Source organism: Mercenaria mercenaria, chromosome 2 (genome assembly GCF_021730395.1).
Source record: "Mercenaria mercenaria strain notata chromosome 2, MADL_Memer_1, whole genome shotgun sequence".
Classification (NCBI taxonomy): Eukaryota; Metazoa; Mollusca; class Bivalvia; order Venerida; family Veneridae; genus Mercenaria; species Mercenaria mercenaria.
The window spans coordinates 20,408,271-20,432,390 of record NC_069362.1 but is presented as its reverse complement, the minus strand read 5'-3'; the positions used below and the strand labels follow the sequence as shown (position 1 = coordinate 20,432,390).

The 24,120-nt window shown below is 33.7% G+C and overlaps 1 protein-coding gene across 3 annotated transcripts in view; it reads left to right on the top strand.

The window, feature by feature from the left end:
* LOC123563445 (tachykinin-like peptides receptor 99D) overlaps positions 1-24,120 on the top strand; it is a 357,242-nt gene that overhangs the window by 70,773 nt on the left and 262,349 nt on the right. For 2 of the 3 annotated variants that reach the window (XM_053531853.1, XM_053531865.1), the window contains exon 2: positions 6,945-7,311. The gene's annotated coding sequence lies outside the window, so the exon portion shown is untranslated. Of the gene's footprint in view, positions 1-3,317; positions 3,638-6,944; positions 7,312-24,120 lie in introns of those variants that run through there. The other variant, XM_053531862.1, reaches the window with a different exon arrangement.

Here is a 24,120-nt window from a genome sequence, read left to right as displayed (position 1 = left end):
AAATTGTTTATGTCCCAAATGTTTTGTTCTGATGGCATTACACATTTAAGTTAATAAATACCTACGCTGTATGCCACTAAATGCAATGAATTTTATACATAGAAAACACATTTGTAATCAGATTATCTTTGAATTCCTCTTAATCTGTGTTCCATGTGATTCACCGTTAGCACCGGCATTACCGGAATACTATTATAATATAGGACCAACAAGCAAATTCGCCGAAAGGGTTTGTGGTGAGGAATGGCAAAAAATTATATCCGGCAAAAAGTAAAGGATGTTACCAAGAAGCAAATAATTTCAGTAGTCAAAATCAATTTAACAGAAAATGAATGCTTTCTTTGGTTGGTTGTGTGTGTGTGTGTGGGGGGGGGGGGGGGGACGGGGAGAGAGAGAGAGAGGATACAAAACATCACATCGTTAATTATAAATATTGATGAAAATTAGAAATGAAAAAAATATAGGGGGGGGGGGGGGAGGGTAGGGGGTTGGGGGTGATGCATGATCGGGTGGTGGGCATGACACAGCGGAGTGGAGGAGTGAGGTGGGGGAACGGTACAACTTTGCATGCATGTTGATAAATATGCATCGAAGAAAAAAAAATTAAAAAGAAGGAATGATTCTTTTTGTTTTGGTTGGGGGGAGTGTGGGGGGCGGGGGGGGGGGAGAGGGGGTGTCCAAGGCAAGATGATTACCAGGTGTGGGTACACAACTTCATATGTTTATAATTAATGTTCATGGATAAGAATGAAAAGATTAATGAAATTCTACCAATTGGTTGGTTTGTTAGGGCAATAACTCTAAGGAAAATTGACCTATTAACAAAACAAAAAACAAAAAAAAAAAAAAAAAAAAAAAAAAAAAAAAAAAAAAAACAGGCATCATCGAAGTATGTTGGCTCATATTTATTTCAAGTTTCATGAAATAGCTGCTGACGTAGATTTTTCATTAAATCAAAGGCAATACCTTTAAGGGAAATTGACCAATCAAAAAACAAATTCACGGGCATCATCGCAGTATGTTGGTGCATGTTTATTTCAAGTTTTATGGAATTCTACCTGATAGTTACTGAGAAATGGTTACGGACGGAGCTTTTGGGGCATTTTTCATTAACTCAAGGGCAATAACTCTAAGGGAAATCGACTAATCCAAAAAAACTTGACGGGCATCACCGCAGTATGTTGGTTCATGTTGATTTCAAGTTTCATGAAATTCTACCTGCTAGTTACTGAGATATGGCTGCGGACGGACATTTTTCATTTAATCAAGGGCAATAACTCTAAGGGAAATTGATCAATCAAAAAAAAAACCTGACGGACATTATCGCAGTACGTTGGTTCATATTTATTTCAAGTTTCATGAAATTCTATCTGCTAGTTACTGAGAAATGGCTGTGGACGGACGCACGGACGCACTGACGGACGGACGGACAACGCCATTTCAATACCCCCCTCCCGATTTCATCGGCGGGGGATAAAAATACCGAGTTCAAGTACAGCCACCATGGCACTTAAAGGCTTTAAGTTACTGTAATCTAAATGAATTAATTGTTTTTGATGTATAATATTTTTTTTAGGTTTGAATTACAAAATAAGCTGTGCATAAAAATGAACAATTGAAGTAAACGGCAAAATACCTCTAACTATTATAGACGTCAAATAAATCTGCAATCTGTGTATCATATACATATCTTAACAATGCTAAGCTGAATCGTCTGAACGCAAATCTTATAAATAAAGATAAAACTTTATCAAATATTTCATGTGTTGAACAGCAAGTGTAACAAAAGTAGGTTCAGTATGTACAAATATAAAATGTTGATTATGATTCCTTCCAAGCATTCCGTCTGTCTCTAAATGATAGTTAGAACTATGAAGTATACACAATCACTTCACATTAATTCAATTTTTACGATAACAGTGTTTCATTTACAAATTATCTATTTGATAAAAACACTCATTTTGTTTGTTTGTATTTGAATGTTTTAAGAAAATGAAATAGAAAAAGAAGAAACTCCACAGGTCGCTCAGGACGACAAAAAATGAAAAAGTTGCAGGCTCTGTTTGATTGAGCCTGTTCATGGACGGTAGTAAAAATACAGCTACCGTCCATGCCCTCTAACCACGGGTTGAGCAGACCTCTACATATACACATGTTACAAGTACCAAACCCAATTTAGAGACATGCCACAGATGTGTTCATACGGCGGTGCACATGGAATCTTCGATGATACACTAGTGTGTAATTCCATGAAAAGCGGTTCATTTATTTATTTATTTTGGTTGGTTTAACGTCGCACAGACACAATTATAGGTCATATGCCGACTTTCCAGCTTTGATGGTGGAGGAAGACACCAGGTGCCCCTCCGTGCATTATTTCATCACGAGCGGGCACCTGGGTAGAACAACGGACCTTTTGTAAGCCAGCTGCATTGCTTCCTCACATGAAGTATTCAACACCCAGAGTGAGATTTGAACACACACCGATGAGGAGCAAGTGGTTTGAAGTCAGTGACTTTAACCACCCGGCCACGGAGGCCCCCAAAAAGTGGCTTATGGTCCCCAGTTAAAGTTAAAATAATGTGCTTGCCCTTAAACGAGAAAACCATAGGCAGAACTAAACGGATCTTAGGTTATGGAGCCTACATATCACAGAAAGTGCCAAAAGGCAAAATTAAGAAGTAGTTTAAAAATTGGTTGAAAATTAAGAAAATTTTTCTACCATTATTTGAAAACAAAACAAAACTGACAGCCATTTTGTTCCCTCGGCAATACATATTCTTAGATAGAGCTCATTTTAGAGTCAGTTAATTTTTTTCTACTTAATTTCTTAGTTTCAGCACAAGAAATATTCAAACTCATTATACTGTAACAATTTGTTCTACTTGTACCATACAAATGTCAGTACATGAAATGCTTGTTTATTCTTATTTACACCATTCTTGCCGTTACATGACATATTCATTAGAATGTAATCAAATTTACCATGAGAAATTGTAAACATACCTGTAAATCATGAATACCAAGGACGGTATTATTCTATAGATAAATAACGTTTTTCAAAAGTTAATTGTCCTGAGGTAGCGAATTTAGTGTTTGGTCCACCGTTCGGCGTGTTATTAACTCAAACGGTATCATTGCATTCAAGTTCTTATCTTATTGCATACAACATATGCCAGTTAGCAAATCTGAGAATTGTATAAACATCAGGAATAGCTGTCTGTTTATATATTGTTTTGATGAGTGTTTGGCTGATGGTTGCAATATGTTGTCAGATACTTGTTTGCAAACGTCAGTTAATGTCATCCTCTTTTTCGATTTCGTGTCTAATCATACGTTCTGATTGCATATTCTGACAATAAAATGCAATCAAAACAAAAAAGAGAAATTCTAGAAATATCCTGAACACTTACCGTACTAAGAAGTCATACTGGTATTTGTTTAATGCTTTTTTCTGTGAGTTATTCATAGTGAAATTAATCTTTTTATGTCTCTTCCAATAGCTCATCGATGAAACTATTTAATGAAGGAATATCTTTTGTGTTGGAGAACTATATCAATTCACGTAATGAGTGATATTGTACATCTAAACTAACTTTTGCCGAAGTGAAACAAAGGAATATAAATCGTATAGGCAGTAAGCATAAAATTCATTTAATTCTTTAGAGGGATGGGTTTGAAAATTGCGAGGCTTTTAGAATCATAGTCGGTATTTAAAAATCATCAGTATTATCACGACAAACGAGGTGTGTAATGGAACAATAAATTGCATATTCATTCAGTATGTCTTAAAGTTCATTTGCTTTACATATAAATAATGGCAACATGAATTAAAAAAACAAAACAAAAGCTTGAGAAATACATGCCTATTTTTGATTTGTTTCGACGAGTGTTTGGCTGATGGTTGCAAAAGATTTTCTGGTCGTAAATGATTGTCATGTCAACCTAATTACGATTTCAAACATTATAAATACTTTCTGAGTGCATTTACTTTAATACCGAAAAGAGAATTTATGATTGTTTTCATTCAGCTGTTCGGCAGTTTCAAAGGTATTTATTCATTGAAAATATTCATATATTAGTCATTCAAAGTGTTGAAGCAATCTGTCTGTAATTTTCAATAAGTTTGATTTAGGCAACTGCTTTTCCTTTGCTATTTGTCTCAAGAAATGAAATAATTGGAAATTTAAACGAAATATGCATTTCTTAAATACACTGATAAACATTGAAAGAGAGAAGTTTTTTTCATTCTGATGAGTTTTCACGCTGTGGTAATTCATATGGCAGATTTCAGGCACAACGGGTTCAGCCTGAAATAATTGGTTAAGTAATTGAAGACAACCCCGGAAATAATAGACTCTAACTGAACTTAGCTACAATAATTGCTTTTCAAGAACGCACCTTCATATATTTCATGAAGTAATAATTGTCTCTTTTTCTTTACCTATTCATTTGAAAAGCAACACTGTGGATCTCACGAAAAGGGTATATTAGTGCTCAGTTTTAATTTATTGTATTTGCTTTGTCTCTTGTTAACAGGATTCTGGTAAGTTTAACCCAGTAACTTTGAATGGTATACATATGTTTGTAAGAAGATCATTTTGTATGTATAGAATGCAGCCAAGCAAAATAATAGCAGACGACTTGATTTAATTAAGTAATGAAATGTTCAACACTACGTATGTTTTCAATGAATATTTAATATGTGGTCTTACAATTTCATAGAAAAGAGACTGATAGTAAATCTAGTTTCTGTAAGAGGTTTAAAATTGACACTAGATAGTTTTTAATACATAATTTAAAGCTACATGGATGTATTTAGTAACCAAATAAATGGTAGAGCAAATACTTCCGTACATAAGATAGCATCTAAATAACTTAGATGAAACGCCCATCATAAATATAAACGTATATTTTAAAGACGAAAAACGATAGTCCAAAATATACTATATGATAACTGAAGAGTGGTTTTATCCAAAAGATTCAATGGTATGTAAGTGTTCACCTGAGCTAATGTATAGGCAGCTGCTTTCCTTGAAAAGGATTTTGTTGGAGTATTCTCCTTTTTTATGAAAATTTGCTTTTGAAATATTATATTCATTGTGCCCTAATAAAAAACCCTTTTCGGGGAACCATTTAAATATTTAAAAAATACATACATTGTTCTGATGATTCGGCATGCAACATGAAAACCGATAAACCTTTATTAACAAGTATTTATTGAACAAAAAATTCTGGTAAATTTATACAATCTTACTATTTCAATTTTGACCGGAATAGTATTTTCGTACGCCTCGCGAAGCTTGAAAGTAATAATATAAGTTTATGAAATCAAATAACGTTGACTTTCACACTCATCAAATTACATCAGCTTAAAAACTTTTACAAAAGTTAACAGTTGTGAATAGTAATCTAGAAACGAGAATGTAGGGTTAACGCACGTTTTTTGTGTAACAACATCTGCAGAATCCCTAGGGATTGGCTGGTGCACGAGCCCGTAGGGTTACGCTTTTTAAATGTAAACATTATAGAAATTGGTATCGATACCTATATTCTTCATATTCTTAAAAATGAAATTTCTAGGCCTATAACGTAGAAAATGTTGCTTTGCACCCCACCCCATCGCGATCAATGTTTGATAAACACAGAAATTTGAATTTTTCCAACACCGATATAATCAATTTAGATTGGATTTATAAACTCAAACATGGTTGGTGAGATCTACAAATAAATTGAAAAATATATAATAAACACCTTCTGTTTATGGAAAAATCCTTCAAACTTAACGTTTCGTCATGTTTATGCTTTACATTACACACCATCACTACATCAGTAGACTGCATAGATGTGTAAAGTAGACACAAACATTTTTTAAAAGTTTTAGTGTAAGATTTAAAGTTAGCATGTCAACTTTCTCGACTCAAATTAATTTGGAAAACGAAATTGTATTTTTGTAAATGTTGTTTGCCTATCATTTTCAGGGATTAAATCGCGGCGTGTAAACTTACTTTGAGTCAAACACGCGTAATAATACAATAATAAGGAACGTCAATGCAGTCGCCTATCAAGAGAGGTAGCACTTATTACAAGTTAAAGCAAAGTTAGATTGAAAAATGATATTTTTAATAAAAATGCAGATGAAAAGGTTTCATAAATCTCGGACCTTTCGACTTCGGCCAAAATTGATTCGGGATCCATAATTTGCTTACGTTGGATCCCCAACAGCATATTCAAAACGTTCACCAACAGCGCATGCTCACGAGAATCTCCTTGTTTGTACACGTTTTTTCCCTGTTTTTGCATGCCCGAACTCGGCAAAAAACAAAGGTTTTAAGCAAGGATAAATTTTACTACAGATCGTCTGAACTTTTAAAGAAATATAACACAAACCTTAAAACACTTTTAAAACTTGGTCTTACACACCCTGTTTACTATGGAGATGTAGTTTATAAAACTTGGTAAATTAAACATAATGCTTATTTCTACAAATATTTACTTTATATGATCTGGTATTTTGTCACTAATGTTATAGCCTTTCTCTGTGGAGTACATTGTCTTATCTAACTTGTTGAAAAAAGGGTAAGTGCAAGGTTGAAATGCCCTACACGCGTTTAAACCCCAGTTTCCTTTATATAGGTTACTGACCGTTCCAAGGCGGTGCCCCTATTTTCAACTTGTGTTATGTCTTGTATTTTATTTTGCGGTGGTTGTCTTGTTTGTTTTTAGCGTTTCTTTCCTCTTTCACCTCACTACCCCCATCGCCCCCCTCTTCCCCTTGCATTTACGCTCCCTTGCATTTGCACTCCCTCTCATTTTACTATGAATAATTTATCGCGCTCACCATAAATTTGACCGACGGTCGTCCATAGGCGGTGCCCGACGCATATTTTTTTCTACTAACACTATAACAATTAATTCAGTCTTTTATTTTCTATTTGTTTCAGATGCAAAATGCTTTCCGTATAACAGTGTGCTTTAAATATTGACATGTAAGACATCAACGATGACAACGAAACAACAGCAGCCTCTACAGCATCAATAAAATCATCAGCATCAACCGATTAATGCAAAATTAATTGATAAATAATAACGCACAATCTGTTGTCAATTTCTTTACTAAACCTAAACTGCAATTGCTTAGACAGGTAAATACTTCAGAATATTCTGTTTTGATTCTGATTGAGGTATTTTCCAAATTGAACAGACGGAGTTAGTTTATTATAAACGTTATTATAGTGGTTATAGACAACGAGGAATGCACTAATGTAAACTGTCTTCACATAACATAGAAGAAAACAAACAAGCCTGCAGGTAGGTGAACATTATTGTCAATTTAATTCATCTAAATAGTATATCATTGAACAAATAATCGCCTGTTTTCACAGTACTAAATACTATAGCACGTAAACACATTCAAAGTTGATATATCGTCTGTTAATGTCTTTTTAGTCTTTTTATTGTTTTAAAACATTATATTTAAGAAAATTACCTACTTATCAAAAGTAAGTATAAAATGCAGCCAAGCAAAAATAGCCGATTCGGTTTGACCGATGATTCTAAATGACCAGATCTAATACCAACAATGCGTCCAAGTACGTGACTGCTACATCTACGTTAACTTATCAATAATAACCTCTGTAATATTTCGAAATAAATTGTACATCACAGCCAGGGAAAAAACCCTAATAACGAGAAGTAATCTACAATGGATTTGCAAAGTGATACAATATCATATCTTTTTAAGTCAAGCCGGATTGTTGGCTATTTTTAGAATGAATAATTAATTAAGCCGTGGCATGAGACGATGACAGAAGATGTATGTCTATGTTTTATAATGTCAAAACCTTTGAAAGACGAGCGATGTCTGATTGTTTTGTTAATTGTCAGACAAGAATAGTCAGTTTCACAACCGGTCTATGATTTATTTTACATGTTAGAGTTTCACACAATCAAAGCAGTGAGGAAAGATATAAATTGATTGTTGTCTTTTAAGTATTGCTACTCGTACGCAGTTTCACATATTAGGACGTCCTAAACTTTCAAATGATCGGTATTTGAAATTCATTTACCTGCTCCGTGAAATAATTTCAATGAAATAGGGAAAACATGGAAGAGACTCTTAGAGTGGACTCCTCATGTAGCTGTTATTATTGACTCGAACCGTCTGTGAAATTTCTGTTAGGCAAACGTAATCAATTGTTTAAATTGCATTCTTTGACGGTAAATAATACCACTTACTGGTGCGAAATGTGTTAGGTACACAAGTTGTTAAATTAATCATAATTATTTGTAAAAAGAAAATAAAATAAATACCGTTCCAATCATTTGGATTATAACGAATATACACTCAGTTCCAAAAGAAAGTGTGCACTTAGTTTTCTGTTATTTTTTCTCGGTTATTTTCATGAAAACTTGTAATGTTTGGTACCAAAATTTAAATCAGTTCGTAAAAAAATTGGTATGCATTTTAGATTTTGAGTTATACCTGAGAGTTAGTGTATGAAAAAATGAAACAAAAACGTCGGGGAATTTTTTGAAATATTTAAACTTAAAAAGTGTACACTTTCTTTTGGAACTGAGTTTGAGATATACACTTTGCATTCCATTTACAGCCTAACTCACCCCAACAAGGCCGTTACTTTGAATATTTGTTTATTTACATCAAAAACAAACATTTTGACTGGCCTAAACGGCATATTAACATTCGTTTTATATTCATAACTTGATGATTAATACCTTCGTATTGTATCAAAATTGTAGGAATAATTCATTCTAAATATTTACTTTTTCTAACTGCGATATATTCTGTTTTAGAAAATGATCTTAGTTTGCAAAGTACTTCGAAAATGCTTGCCATTAAAATCAAACGTCACGTGTGATGAGATCCATGTGTTCATTCACGTGTTTCAAACAGAAATTAGGATTTCCATGCCAAACAATGGTGTATATACAAAGGAAAATATTCTACGGTGTTGTTATGACTTAGGAAATGTAACATCTGCTTTATTTAATGCAAAATACAATGAATATCGGTGTCTCGTCCATTGTGTTGCATACGTCTCGACAGGTATATATCCAGCACAGATATCTTAAAATCAAATATATTGACTAGTAAACTTCAATACTGTTATGGTAACGGCTCTCTACAATTCCGTAGCGGAAAAAGGTGAGAGTAAAAATGGATATTTTGTCACGTGATTGTGTAAAATAATAATTTTCTTCAGCTTATTACTTGTTATCAAATCCAATAGGTATGCTATGTTTTCATGTGTGTTATTATCCCCCGCCGAAGGATGTAGGTAATATCCTAATGGTGTATATCCGTCCGTACGAACGTGCATCATTGTTTGCGGTGCGTCCGTATCACATTGTCCGGAACATAACTGAAAACCGTTAAAGGGATTTTGTATAAACTTCACACAATGACCATTGAAAGGTAATACAAAGTACATGAACCATAACAAGACCCTGCTTATGTTTTGAAATGTCTCTCTTTCTTTGATCTACTCATAACTCTTTTTTTTTTCCGAGGCAAACATATTGAAGGGGTGTTGGTACAACTTCACATAACGACAGAACCCATTCTGAGAGAGGCTATTATACAAAAACCGTAACTACCCTGTTTTCTGTTTGAATTATCTCCCATTTCTTTTAGTCAGAACATTTATCGGTAGTATACAATGTAACTCTAAATCTATTGAAGGAATTTTATTGAAACTTCCTTGACAGAGGCCCTTGAGAGAACTTACCTTGCTTACTTGTTTAATTATTTTCTTTTTTTACAAATAACTCGTAACGTATTTGTCTGCAGCGCAACTCCGATCCTAAAGAAAAGCTATTGTTAAACTTTTCACAATGAGCGATGTTGAGTGGAAGTGCATTGTACAAGAACTGTAACTCTGTGTTGCTGACATTTTTGAAACAGCACCCGTTATTATTTTAGTCCGGAGCAATTTATTCATGAGATCACACAATGACAGAGAGTATCGTAAGAAAGTGCAGTATACATGAATTATAACGCTACCTTGCTTACTGTTTTAATAAATACCTTTCTTTATTTGATTTACTCCTAAAACATTTATCAGACTCATAAATCCAAACCAATTAAAACTATAAACAGAGTTGTTGAGATAAGGTAATTGTACAAGAACCATCAACTATGTTTCGTTTTAAATTCTCTCTCTTTATTAAATATAATTGTGAGAGGCATAAATCTTAAACTGCATACAAATACGGAAAATATCAAGAGAAAGTGCAATGTTTAAGAACCATAACTTTACTTTGCTTAATTTTTGAATGACCTCCATTTATTTAATTTACTCTTGACACTGGTGTTTATATCAGACCTCTATGAGAGGAATTATGCTCTAACTTCAAGTAATGAAAGAGGTCATTAAGGAGGTAGGTTACCTTGTTACAAGGGTAAATTCAAATTAGTTGAACCGCAGCATCTTTTTGTATTTCGTGTAATATGAAGTTTTAACTGCTAAAATCTCAGTTTCGTTTGTCTCTGTCCCTTCAAGTTTAATTTTTATCTAGGTTTGAAGAACATGACCCTCCAAAGGTATTTCATATTGAAAGAAGAAGGAAAATACGGATATTTAACACTTTTCAGTGTATTTTAGTTTCATTGATATCCGTACACGTCAGCATAATCTATAATTTTACTAGTATGCACGTTAGCTTTCTAATATAAGCTTAAAATGTATATGTCGCGGGGCTCGTGTTTCCATGGTAACGCATTTTCTCTCATTTTTGAACAATTATGTATAAAAATAGGGGTTTTCGACGGCTTCAGTGCCATTCTGTTAATGACCAACATGGAATATCTGGGTAATATTATTAGCAAAATACCAAGCACTATACATGGTACCCTATTTTTCTTAAAGTTTAAAGTAACCATGGCAACATAGATGTTTAAAATGGCTTATATCTTGCTTTTTTTCGTAATTTCTTATAAAATAATATTGAATAAGATTATCTTTCTAGTTGATGTAGCTTTAAAACATATTATTTCTAACGTAAGTTATATTTTGGTGTTATCTGCATTTATTCAAACAAATTTCAAAGCTTAGAATACTTACAGCAGTACCCCTCGTCTGGCATTTTTCATGGAAAAATCGTTCAGCATGCTACTATTATTCTCATGGATATTGTTGAAATGAAAATAAAAAGCCGAAGCTGTGTTTCTTAAATAGACTAGTGTCAACGCTTTTGAATTTTACATTTAGATACATAGGTCACGGGCTTCGTTTCCATGGTAACATCAATTCAGTTCAGGAAACCACAACTTTCTACTGAAATTTGAACACTTTTAGATCTTAGTTTTAGTATATAAGTAACAAATTATCAACGGAACCTGAAAAATAGGTATCACAAATCAAACTGCTAGATTTTTTATTTGAAAATGGCCGTAACAAGTAACCTCTCACCCAACTATATTCCAAATAACATTGGTTACCATCATCCATTTTCTTACATTCCGCATAACATTTCAATATAACTACATAAAAGAAGCAATATATTGATTATTTTTCAGAGCAAAAGACTCATAAAAAATATTTCAGCAAATAATGGTTATTTGAAAATAGTTTGAATAAAGAAAATGCACAGAATTACGCAATTTCAAGATAAAAGCTATTAATTTTGCGCGGTAACTGACACGAAACGTCATGACGTCAATGACGTCATTTTAAGGCAACATTGTTTTGAAGCGTTTCTGCGGCAATTTATTCATTATTTCTGCATTATTAAACCATAAAGCGTCAGATCGAAGACAGGTCTATGATTTGTTTTCAGAAGAATGAATAAACAAACACATTTAGTTTGTCGTAAACGTCGTCGTAAATCGTCACGTTAGCTTCCGGTTGGACATGCGCACATACAAATATAAAGGTAACCTACCTCCTTAACGGCAATAACCTTAAATCCATTTCACTTATTTTATGCGTCACTTAAAAGCCAGTACGAATTACATTTTTGAAAAAAAAAAGTTGAAATCATATAGTGCTCACATTTACAGTTAGATGAGCTTTGACATAATGTTAATAATTGAGCCAATGGTTGAAACTTTATTAACTGATTGTTCGTCAGATGTACTGTGAAGTTGATAATATAAAATGAATTATGAACCTCTGACGTGTTTATTATTGAAAACAATGAAGTGTATCATGTCTCTAATATTAAAATCTTAATGTTTAATCTCTAAAGTAGGGGTTTACTATAACTGTTATAATGTATGTAAATATCAAGCTTTAGAAGTACATAACATGTCTTGTGAAATCTTTACATAAATACGACAATTTGAAAAAGAAGTGTTTGTAGGATGTAAAGTACATGTTACATTATTTTCAATTCTGATATAGAAGTCTATAATTAATCAAGAAAACTTAATCTGTAGTAACTTGATATTCTTTCCTAAAACGTGTTCATTTGTTTGTTTGTTTTGGTTTTAACGCCGTTTTTCAGCAATATTTCAAGCATGTAACGACTAGCAGTTAACCATACCAGTGCTCCTAGATTCTGTACCAGTATAAACCTGTTCTCCGCTAGTAATTGCCAGCTTCCCTACATGAATAATGAGGTGGGGGACGAATGATTTCAGACACAATGTATTTTATTAAATCGCTACGGAGAACATACGCCTCGCCCAAGGATCGAACTCACGACCCCGCGATCTGTAGATCTGCGCTCTCCCTATTAAGCTAAGCGGGCGGGCTTAAACACTACTACATTGGATATGTAAATTGAGTTTGGACCGAGCCGTTTAATATATTTTTTGATAATTGCAAAACGCAAACCATTTAAGTAAAATATGTATAAGCTTATTAAATGCTAATATTGTTCTTTGAAATCTAAACTGAAGATTACTTAAACAAAACCTTTTCATATAACTTAAACCAGTTTAACTTGACTGTCAGTGAAATAGATACATCTCTCAAGAGCTTTGAAATTAAGTGTTTCAAATCAAATCCTGCAAATCATGATACGTCTTTTTCTCAATCATGAAGTTAGAAGTATGAATAGGTTTTATAGCCCTTCTTCCTTTTATTCCTTCCTAGACATCGTGACTCTTAACAAAGTTTGATGAAGAAACTATCTCGTTTGTTATTTCACTGGTTGTATTTAATACAGCACGCTTGTTGTGTACTGACATAAACGATTTTACGGGAAATCGGTTTCAATACAAACTCGTCCCATTTTTAAACACAATTAATGCAAATGGAACATTTTTTTTTTCCTGTACTGTTACAAGTTGTTCTTCATCGCACCGTATAATAGCGGTAAGAGCATCACAGCGTTAATTTATTTTTGTGAAGAGTAATATCGGTCCTGTCTCTGCAAGGATATATCAAAAGAATAAGGTTTGAACCAGCCTAACGTAAACTACTTTGAACATATTTGCAAATACTGCATACAATTGTGTATCATATTTATTTATTTGAGTCTACTCATTTTAGTTAATTTGTGCTAAGTGTTCTGTAAAGTAGTTTTGGCATTCAAATGAGTACAATGTTCTTGGGAAAGTAATTAAGTTCTAGCGAAAGAGTGTATGAAAACCGGGGTTCATTGCAGCTTGAATATGTCTTTCATCTTTCATTTATTGGTTAATCGGCACATAATAATATGAAATCAATTGCTCACATAAAAGGAAATTTATCTGTTAAGTGGAAAACATACAGAACTCCAATGAAGATAATTATTTCAGTTTGATTCACTTAACAAATATTGAAACCAAAATAATAAGCGCGCTTTTACTGTCTTAGGTACGAAAGATAAAACCCAGTAATGTGCAGTTCAAGCCTAGGATATCTCTAAATTGTTTTTTGTACTTGTAACATATATAAATGTTGAGTTCTACTCAACCCGGGGCTAGAGGGCGCGGACAGTAGCATGCATTTTCATTACCGTCCATGAACAGGCTTAATCAAATCAAGCCTGCAACATTTTTGAGCCCCCCCATGAGTGGTCATGAGTGGTGGGGGCATATAGATTTGCTCTTGTCCGTGCGTCCGTCCGTGCGTCCGTCCGAGGTTCGTGACACGCCTAGCTCAAAAAGTATTTGAAATAAATTAATGAAACCTTGCATGAGTCTTTATAATGATATGAAATTGCGCACCTTCTATTTTTCATGTGGCTCCGACCCTAGTTTTAGAGTTATGGCCCCTGAAATAGTCAAAAATGCACATTTTCACCTTGTGACACGCCTAGCTCAAAAAGTATTTGATATAGATTCATAAAACCTTGCGTGAGTCTTAATCATGATATGAACTTGCGCACCTCCTAGTTTTCATCTGAGTCCACCCCCTATTTCTAGAGTTATGGCCCCTGAAATAGTCAAAAATGCACATTTTCACCTTGTGACACGCCTAGCTCAAAACGTGTTTGCTATAAATTGATGAAACCTTGCATGAGTCTTTATCATGGTATGAGCTTGCGCATCTCCTATTTTTCGTCTGGCTCCGTCCCCTACTTTTAGAGTTATGGTCCCTGAAATAGTCAAAATGCACATTTTCACCTTGTGACACGCCTAGCTTAAAAGTATTTGATATAGATACATGAAACCTTGCATGAGTCTTAATCATGATATGAACTTGCGCACCTTCTATTTTTCATCTGGGTTTGCCCCCTATTTCTAAAGTTATGGCCCCTGAAATAGTCAAAAATGCACATTTTCACCTTGAGACCCGCCTAGCTCAAAAAGTATTTGATATAAATTGATGAAACCTTGCATGAGTCTTTATCATGATATGAACTTGCGCATCTCCTATTTTTCATCTTGGTCCACCCCCAATTTATAGAGTTATGGCCCCTGAAATAGTAAAAAGATGCACATTTTCACCGAATTATGTGCCTCACTCAAAAAGTATTTAATGTAAATTCATGAAACCTTGCTTGTGTCTTTATCATAATGTGACCTTGCACACTTGGCATTCTTCTTGAGAATTTTAGCGTTTTGTACAGAGTTATGGCCCTTGAAATAGCTAAAGTAGTGGATTTTTTATTTGTGATGCTCATAGCTCAAAAAGTATATGGTATAGATTAATGAATCTATTTCATATTTTTTTTTTGAGACTATACCCAATTAAGACTGCAAAAATTTGTATGATTTCCCCTTATTTGTGACAAATGTACCAGTGGGGGCACACCCTGTGTCCTACAGACACACTCTAGTTATCCTTGTCGTGTTGAGCGACCTGTAGAGTTTCCAGTTTTATTGTTGGATAGTTTTTAACAGCTTTTGAATTATTAATATGCGCAGATTACTCTTAACAAACGTAACAACGATGTGTGACGGGTGAGCTTAAATGAGCCATGCCATGAGAAAACCAACATAGTGGGTTTGCGACCAGCATGGATCCAGACCAGCCTGCGCATCCGCGCAGTCTGGTCAGGATCCATGCTGTTCGCTTGTAAAGCCGATTGGAATTGGAGAAACTGTTAGCGAACAGCATGGATCCTGACCAGACTGCGCGGATGCGCAGGCTGGTCTGGATCCATGCTGGTCGCAAACCCACTATGTTGGTTTTCTCATGGCACGGCTCAAATCTATTTTAATAAATTTGATCCAGATAATTTTCTTATTGAATAAACAATAAAATCATACTGAAACTTCCCAATGACTTGTTTGTCCTAAGAAAATAAATTAAAGGTATCAAGTTCATGTAGGGGTACTTGTATTTTGACGATTGGTACAGTTAACCAAAGAACGTTTACAAATCACAACTTATACAAAATAAATTAAGAAATAAATATTTGTAAGTGGTGGCAATATTTTCAAAGTTTCTTTAGATACGTAAATCATGATAAAAAGCTATGAAAAAAAAATGTCTCCGTCCTTGTCCGTTATACTAAATTAGCTAAATAGAATAACTCATAGCTTTGTATTTCGAAATGATAAATTTAGAATTGTACAATCTACTTCATCTTAATGTTACTGAACTTAGCGTTACTAAACGTGTACTGAAATGCACTTCGTTCTTTGACGGGTTTTAAGTGACAATGTAAGCCAGTTGGATAGTTTCCCCTTATAAAAGAGCGGCAAGTGATTGTAACTACTCGACTATAGAGCTTTCTATTACGTCTTTGCAATTAAATGTGTACATGTTGAAAACTATTTACTTTTAATTCGAATAGAATTTGTAGGAATGCTATGATACCTAGGCCAAAACAAATTGTATCAACATCTGCATGTTGCGGTAACATGTGTTTCAACATTTACCAATATTGACATAAGAAATTGAGGGAATAGCGTGAAACATTTGTTGTAATGATGCGTTGTGCAAAATATTAGACCCGAAGGCGCTTTTCAGGGATAACTATCGCTACCTGCTTGCAAAATCATTACAACCACTAAACGTCAAGCCCCGACAGATATAATCGTTTGTGCAACAGTCTGTAAATCTAGTGAAATTGATTTGTTTCAACTTCTATATGTCCAATATTATGTACACTTCTTACCATTTAGCGGTGGTGTACTTCCATATTACTTACACATATGACAAGGGCAGCATATATAATTCAAACAAAATATTACATAATTTAAGAAAAAGTTAGAACATTGCCGTATAGAAAAAACAGTGTATTTGTTACCGAATTATACTTATTTTGCGACACGATACAAACATACGCTTATGAATTTTTGCTGTATAGCAATAGTTCCCATTGGTTTGTTTTGCCCCACATGCTGTCAGAATGTTTGACAATAATAAATGAAGTTTGTATTAGTAAGGAATCTGTTGAGAATAAAGCAACAGAAAAAAAACAAATATCGCTTTATATAAAAGCATGATGTTTTTGATAAATTGCCTTTTCGAAAAACGAAATGTTTTGTTTTTTTTTTGCGTGGAAATCTTACCGTCCCGAATGTTTCATGTCAAATAACAACAGATGTCACTTGATAGTCCATTGGATTATTGTAACATTACGACTCATTGCACGAAACTTTAAGGTCCATAATGCTTTAAACATTTATCTTAAAAACAGATGAAACAACTTCCAAATACTGTTAATATTGTACATGAACTGTAATAATTAGAGCCATAAAGGGAGGAAATAAAAAACAATAGATTCAATACAACTTATCTAGTATATTCAGAAAAACTAAACCTTTGACAAATATTAAAGAAAGTAATTATCAGAAATAGGATTTATCAAGAAATTAATGTATTTTATGTTCATAACGGAAAATGTGGCAGTTATAAAGTATACAAATCATCTATATTAGTGGTATACAATAGATATCTCGTGATCTAGATAGATATCGGTTGAAATAGAACATTCCTTTCCATAGTTATCGCGGAAATCGAATGATAGTATTTTGCTGCAATTAATCTGCCCAGTAATAGAGTACTGTGAGTACTTTGTTTGAAAAACTTTTTTGTGCACTGTGTAATTTCAGACGCATTTCGGTATGAAAACATGCGTATATCTTAAAATTAAAATGTCTAAGGACATTAAAGAAGTATCCGGGAGTTGACAAAGCGCATCTTTGCAGCCATTGGAATATTTTTGCGCATGCATTTCATGTTACAGACAGCTTTGTCAAAAGATATTTATAGATTTAATCTTTAATAAACGACAAGGTTTTTATCGAATGAAATGGTAAAAAATAGCAAGTAGTGGACTTTCTGTAAAGCATTTTGAGTTGGTCATTACTCGCAATGGTTAGATGGTTTAAATCAATTGTTTGAGAAAAATGATCAGAGGGGAAAATTGAAGGTGTTTTCAATTATCTTGATTAAGAGTAAAAATCACAAAGACATATCATATATAATGAAATATTAAAAATCTTCATTTTTGTCAGAAAAAGGAGGTAATAAAATATTATCTAGTATATAAGAAACAAGAAGCACGACCTGTATTTGTTTTCCTTTTTCTGATGAGGATGAGGATTATGATATATACATATACTGGGGCATTTTTTTTTTCATTCATTGAAACATTTATTTTTTTATCTGGAATAACTGATATTCCAGATTTTGCACATTTGCGCCTTGCCTGCTCAAGTTAAAATTAAGCAAATATATTACAAGGATCTCTGAAGATTATAACTATAATAAAGTACACGAATTAAGTTTATATGAAACTTCTTTGAAGGCTCAGAACACAAGCAATTAGTTTGACTGAGTCTGTTGGTACAACTTGACTTTAAGGTAGCATTTTTATTATGAAACGATAGCACTGAAGCATTCATGAAGAAACTTTAAATTATACAACACCACACCACTACAACTTAGAGACTCATCTCAGCTGATTTTATAGTGTGTGTTTTTTTTCTGAAAATATTTTTCTTTCAGCAAGCATGACCCCTACTTTTCTTTTGCACTAACAATATTCTTCAAGAAAATGTAAATTGCAGATATTTGAAATGGGTCCTGGCGTGTGCTGCAACCATTGGATTTTTTTTTCAATTTTATATGAAGAAAAGCCTTGTTCTTATATTATAGAATTCCACTTAAGCCGGTACTAGTCTTAAGGGTGTTGCCCCATGAAAAAAACTCAAACCGAGTATGTTATAATGTTGCTTGATAACGTTCTATGCTTCACATAGATACATTGCAATGGACAGTGTAACGTTGAATCATAGTCACATGTCCTCTCTGTATACGACCATTTACCGTCACGCAAGAACAAAATGAATAAAATAAAAGCAAAGTTCGATGACATTTGAGTACGTAGAAATCGAAATGTATACGTAAATATTGAAAAAATAACAACACTTTTTAGATATGCTGTCATACTTTTGTAGATATATTTTGACATGCGGTATAGCTAAAAACTGTTTCGACAAACTTTTTTCTCTTAAGCCTTGATAGCTGTATTATTTAATTGGGAAATAGATTTTAGTTTTGCGTGCTTTGTTGGCAAATAAAACACGGTTTTGAGTTCAGATGCGTATAATCTAATCACGAAGACCGAAAACGAGAACAAAAAAAAACATGTTTTTTTGCCAACAAAGCATGCAAAACTAATATCTATTTTTCCATTCTAACCCAGGAAGGGATACTAACCTTTTTAAGGCATAAATAGACGGAGTAAACCGGAATAGCCAAAAGTAGGTCAATTTACGAGACGTGTTTAAATACACGGTAAAATTCTTCTTTGTTTATATAAAAGAAAATTTTAAAAGTGTTAGAATACTGCTTATTTGATTCCAATTATCATAGCAACAACTGGGATCTTCAAGCTATGTATAAGTTGTATATTTAACGCTAAGATACAAATAAAACATATGGAGAAAGTTTAGACTCTGTGGAACAATCTAATAAACAATATATGACAGCCCTATACGCTGGGTACTAATCCTGATTAACAGTACTTTAGATTTTAATACGAGTAATATCTTATTACAAATTACAAATAAAACATATTATGGAGATAATTTTAGACTCTGCGTAACACTCTAATAAACAATATTTGACACGATGTAAAGTGTGTCTGAGCCCTACGCACTAGGGTCTAATCCCGATAAACAGTATTTAGATTTTAATACGGGCAATATCTTATTGCCCTTCTGGGAATATTTCACGTGGAACCTATGAATAAAGTCCGCTTCTTATCTGTAAAAATATATAACGATATAGTGCAGTCTACACGTTGAGATCAAACCTGAAACAGTTTTTTAATATAATGTATAATGTTAGAACACCCTGATTACAAAGTAAAATGATTTGATGAAGCACGGTGTATACGGAACCGTACCATATTGTATAGACTACAGTATGCATGACGTCATAATTCTTTTCGAATACTAATCGCCTCCTTTGGACGCTGGACTTCTATTTATATTTGTCTATGTTTTTTTTTTGTCTTTATTTTTTTTTGTTATAATAATTTGAAAATTCGTTTTTATTTTTATATACTTACTTAAGTTTAGGACACACACATGTCTTGTTCAAATTATCACGAGCGCTCGACATCATATGTCGTGTGCTCAAGATAAGATTTCATACGCTTGAAATTATGACAATGGTTTGTCATCTAAATTAGATGTCAAGCGCTCGAGATACGATGGTGTGCGCTAAAAACAGATGATGTTGACTCAAGATAATATGTCGTGCGCTTGTAATAAGATGTCGCGCGGTCGAGATAAAATGTCGTGCTCTGGAGATAGGATGTCGAGCGATCTGAAGAAGATGTGTCATGCGATCGAAATAAGATGTCTTGTAATCAAAAAAGAGTGGATAGCCTTTGTTAAATGTTCAGTTTTTATGTGTTACATACTGTTTTGTGAAGAAATAGAGAGAAAAAAGCCACTTTTAAAGCGATAAAATATCCACATGGCATTGACAAATGACCCCCAATTAAGGATTGCGGTAAATAATCTGTTTTGAAATCGAACAAGCTATTTAGACACTTTACACAGTTTGCTTGTAGTGGAGACGACGTAAACTGTTTTGGTAGAAAGTCATCCAAGAAATGAACCGTGCCATGAGAAAACCAACATAGTGGCTTTGCGACCAGGATGGATCCAGACCAGCCTGCGCATCCGCGCAGTCTGGTCAGGATCCATGCTGTTCGCTAACAGTTTCTCCAATTCCGATAGGCTATAAAAGCGAACAGCATGGAGCCTGACCAGACTGCGCGGATGCGCAGGCTGGTCTGGATCCATGCTGGTCGCAAAAGCACTATGTTGGTTTTCCCATGGCACGGCTCAAATATTCCGCCAAATAACTTTATTTGAAACTGCTTAATCGAATTTCGAATAATTACACACAATAACTATAATTCTTTGTCTACCAGAGTTGTTAATGACATGTTGCAAGTTAAAAAGCTTGGTCGCCATGATGTGACCTACTTCCTCTATATATATTGTCAAATATGTACCGGAAATGACTCTTCTCAGCTAATCAAGCAAACTGATTTGAGAAAAGACACTACTGTCTGAACTGTGAAACTAAGGTAATCGATCTAGAACTATCATGACCCTTTAACTCTACAAAAAAAATATTCCGAGCGCACATCTTTTTCCTTACCTTTATACCAAGCATGAATTGGAAATGTTCGTTAATCAAGACACTGCATGTTGTTTTGAATGAATTAGAAATATTTTGGGCTATTTATTCTATGACAGATATTGAGTACGAAGGTATATTTTACAATTGAATAGGGCATATTTAGTTATGAGAATACAAATTAATTGTCCGAACAAGTTCTCAATTTTAGATCAAATTTAATAACAACCAATATACTGACTCAAACCACACCGCAGGTAAATCTTAGTTTCCTAGCAGACGTTTATATTGTATGAAAAGTCCACTAGTTATACTTATTTTGATGTAAGTGCTCTACCTCCTTGCCACTTATTTGGCTTTATACTATTCTGACCAAAATTAAGAAGTTCGCTTTTCAGAAAACATGTCGATATTATTTCAAAACACATGATTAAAGCATTAAGATAAAGGCACACAGATGTAAGCAAAATTATAATTATAATGGATTATTTTTAATACGAAGGCATATTTTTGAAACGCAGACTTTGTCTCCCATTAGTTGTTATTGTATTGCTACTACGCTCTGTTATCTCTATTTACACATTTCTGTAGTGTTTACAGATAATAAGATATAAGCCCTGTATTTTTTTATATCAGGAGACAATTTACGTACGTGGTCCCTTGGTGCCAAGTCTGAAGCGCACCGCGTCTACATTTGACGTTTTTCGATAAGACATGTTTACTCAAGATGCTACATCAAGCCATCTTTAATATAAAAATCTCCGCGAATAGCGTGCAACACGAGCTGTAATGATGTATTGCCAATTGTCTTGGGTGTATAAACTATTTGAGGACAGAAACGTTTCTAGAAGCAAAATATTGTCGTCTGAAAAGCTATTTGAGTAATTACAAAATAATCTGAACTTAATATCTTCTAAAACTCAACTTGTGTAAATAACTACACAGGAATTCCGAAAAAAAACATGAATTCATAAACTTGCTTTTTAGCTCAAATTCAAAATTTTATCTTGTTATTTAAACAGTAAGCAGACATTTAAACATATAGTGGTGATAACTAGATCTATTGTTTCCATAGGAACTTCAAGTTGTAAAAAATGCTTTTTGTTTCACTTATTTTGTCAGAACGTTTGACATTGGAAACAAAATTGTCATTATTGAGTATTAAAAATATTTGCTGATAACCACTGATACCACTGAAGCATTTAAAGGAATGTAATGATAGATGCCAATGACAGTAAGTAAATGGTGCAAAAACCTAAACTCTATTTTCATCTTCTTTTGACCCGGACGGTATGTTTGCAAGTACTGAACGGAATCATAAAATAGTTCTGTAAAGATTAATGACAATTAAACAGTTATTGAAGAGTTTAAGAACCATAACACTCTCTGAAACAACTTTTTGAATGCCTTCCCTTTGTGACAATATTTTTGACGTTTTTTATCGGACAGTTAATCTATTAAAACTGCATGGAATTTAAAGAGCTATATCAGGAGAAATATTACAATAAGGGCAAAACACAAGAAAAGCAACTCCTTCTTGAATATTTACCCTTTTGTACCCGAGTTCTTCGCAGACAACGAATATCATTTAGTATGCTTTACAGTATTAGATTAAAATGAAAGTTAATACTTCTCCAGAGAACGTAAACATACACATTTAGAGTAAGCATGGTCTTTGCTGATGTAATATAAATTTTTTTACAAAGTTAATTGCAATTGTGAATAAGTAAATAAACCGTTTTGAATAAGAAAAAAACACCAACAATTATGTAAATTTTTTATTTACTTGATTTAGATGGAAACACGTCGAATTCCTGTCAAGATAAGAATTGGCAGTGACTTGCTCATTTCCTTTGTAGATTTGAATTGCAAATGGCCAGTTCATACAAAGGTTGAATACCATTCGTTTTTTCTGCATATGAACGTTGCGGTAAATACTGTCATCTATAAACGTTTCAATAAACTTTATTGCCTACTGTCATCCGTTTAATATAGTTATGTTTATATTTATTCTACAACCTTCACTGCGTCTACCTTGCCTTTCAGTCGTGCTCTTCCTGGCACAACTATATTAGACACGATAACGGACATACCATAACTTATCTATACTTCGACTGTGCTATGTAGACGAATCCAACAAAGAATAAAATGTGTTATATTGACTACTAGGCCAATTTACTACTAATCGAGAAAAATCTTTTATTATATCCTTTCTAAAGTAGGCTGTCTCAACGTTTATTTGTTGGTCAGAAAACATATAAAGGTTGCGTAGACATATTCATAAAGGATTCCTACAGATTGAGGCACGCGACAGACACGAAATTATATATTATCTACAATAAACGTAAATACTTGTTTTGCATGCATGTTGTAATTTGGACTAAAGGAATATTTCGACAGATAACAAATAACACCCATATGGAAACACAAACGAAACCCCTGTGACACAGCCAGAAATTATTTCAGACTTGTCCAGACTAATACACTCAAATATGCATAGATAGTCACGATATTATTGAGTCTTTGCAATACTCTTATGATAAGATGCAGTCTCTGTAAAAACAGACTGTAATCCAAAATACAATTTAAGTCATTTTAAATATTTCATCATGACAAGTCCAGAAACAATGCACGTGGGAGCTGTATTGGAGTAAGAAGGCCGATCGATGGGTCCAGCAATAATATGACATTCACGCAAAAAATGCACTCAGGAAGTATAACAAATTTCACGTCTGCGATATGACGTGGCCAGGGAACGAACCAACAACTTCCGCACTCGAAGTGGGCGTTGTACCACTAGGCAATTGAGGTGGTTGCAGAAAAATTGCAGTTGTGTAAGAAATAGTTTTGTGTTTTACGAGAAAGTTAATTTTTGTAGGTAATTAACTTCTTTTAGTAGAAAGTTAATACCTTAACGTTAAACTATAGTCTGTACAGGAATTGGAAATAATTACAATCAGACATTGTCAATGCAAATGGACAATCAATGCAAATGTTGTATTAACATATTTCCTCTGATATCTACAGGTCCTAGAAGCTAAATTGCCTACTTCCTTCCTCTTAGAAGAAGCCTGTCTGTTTTAATTTTCGTTCTGTAAACGTGACCGAGTTTGTTGTCTCTTTTCTGCAGATACTCTGTGTTATTTATTTTTTCAATATTTGC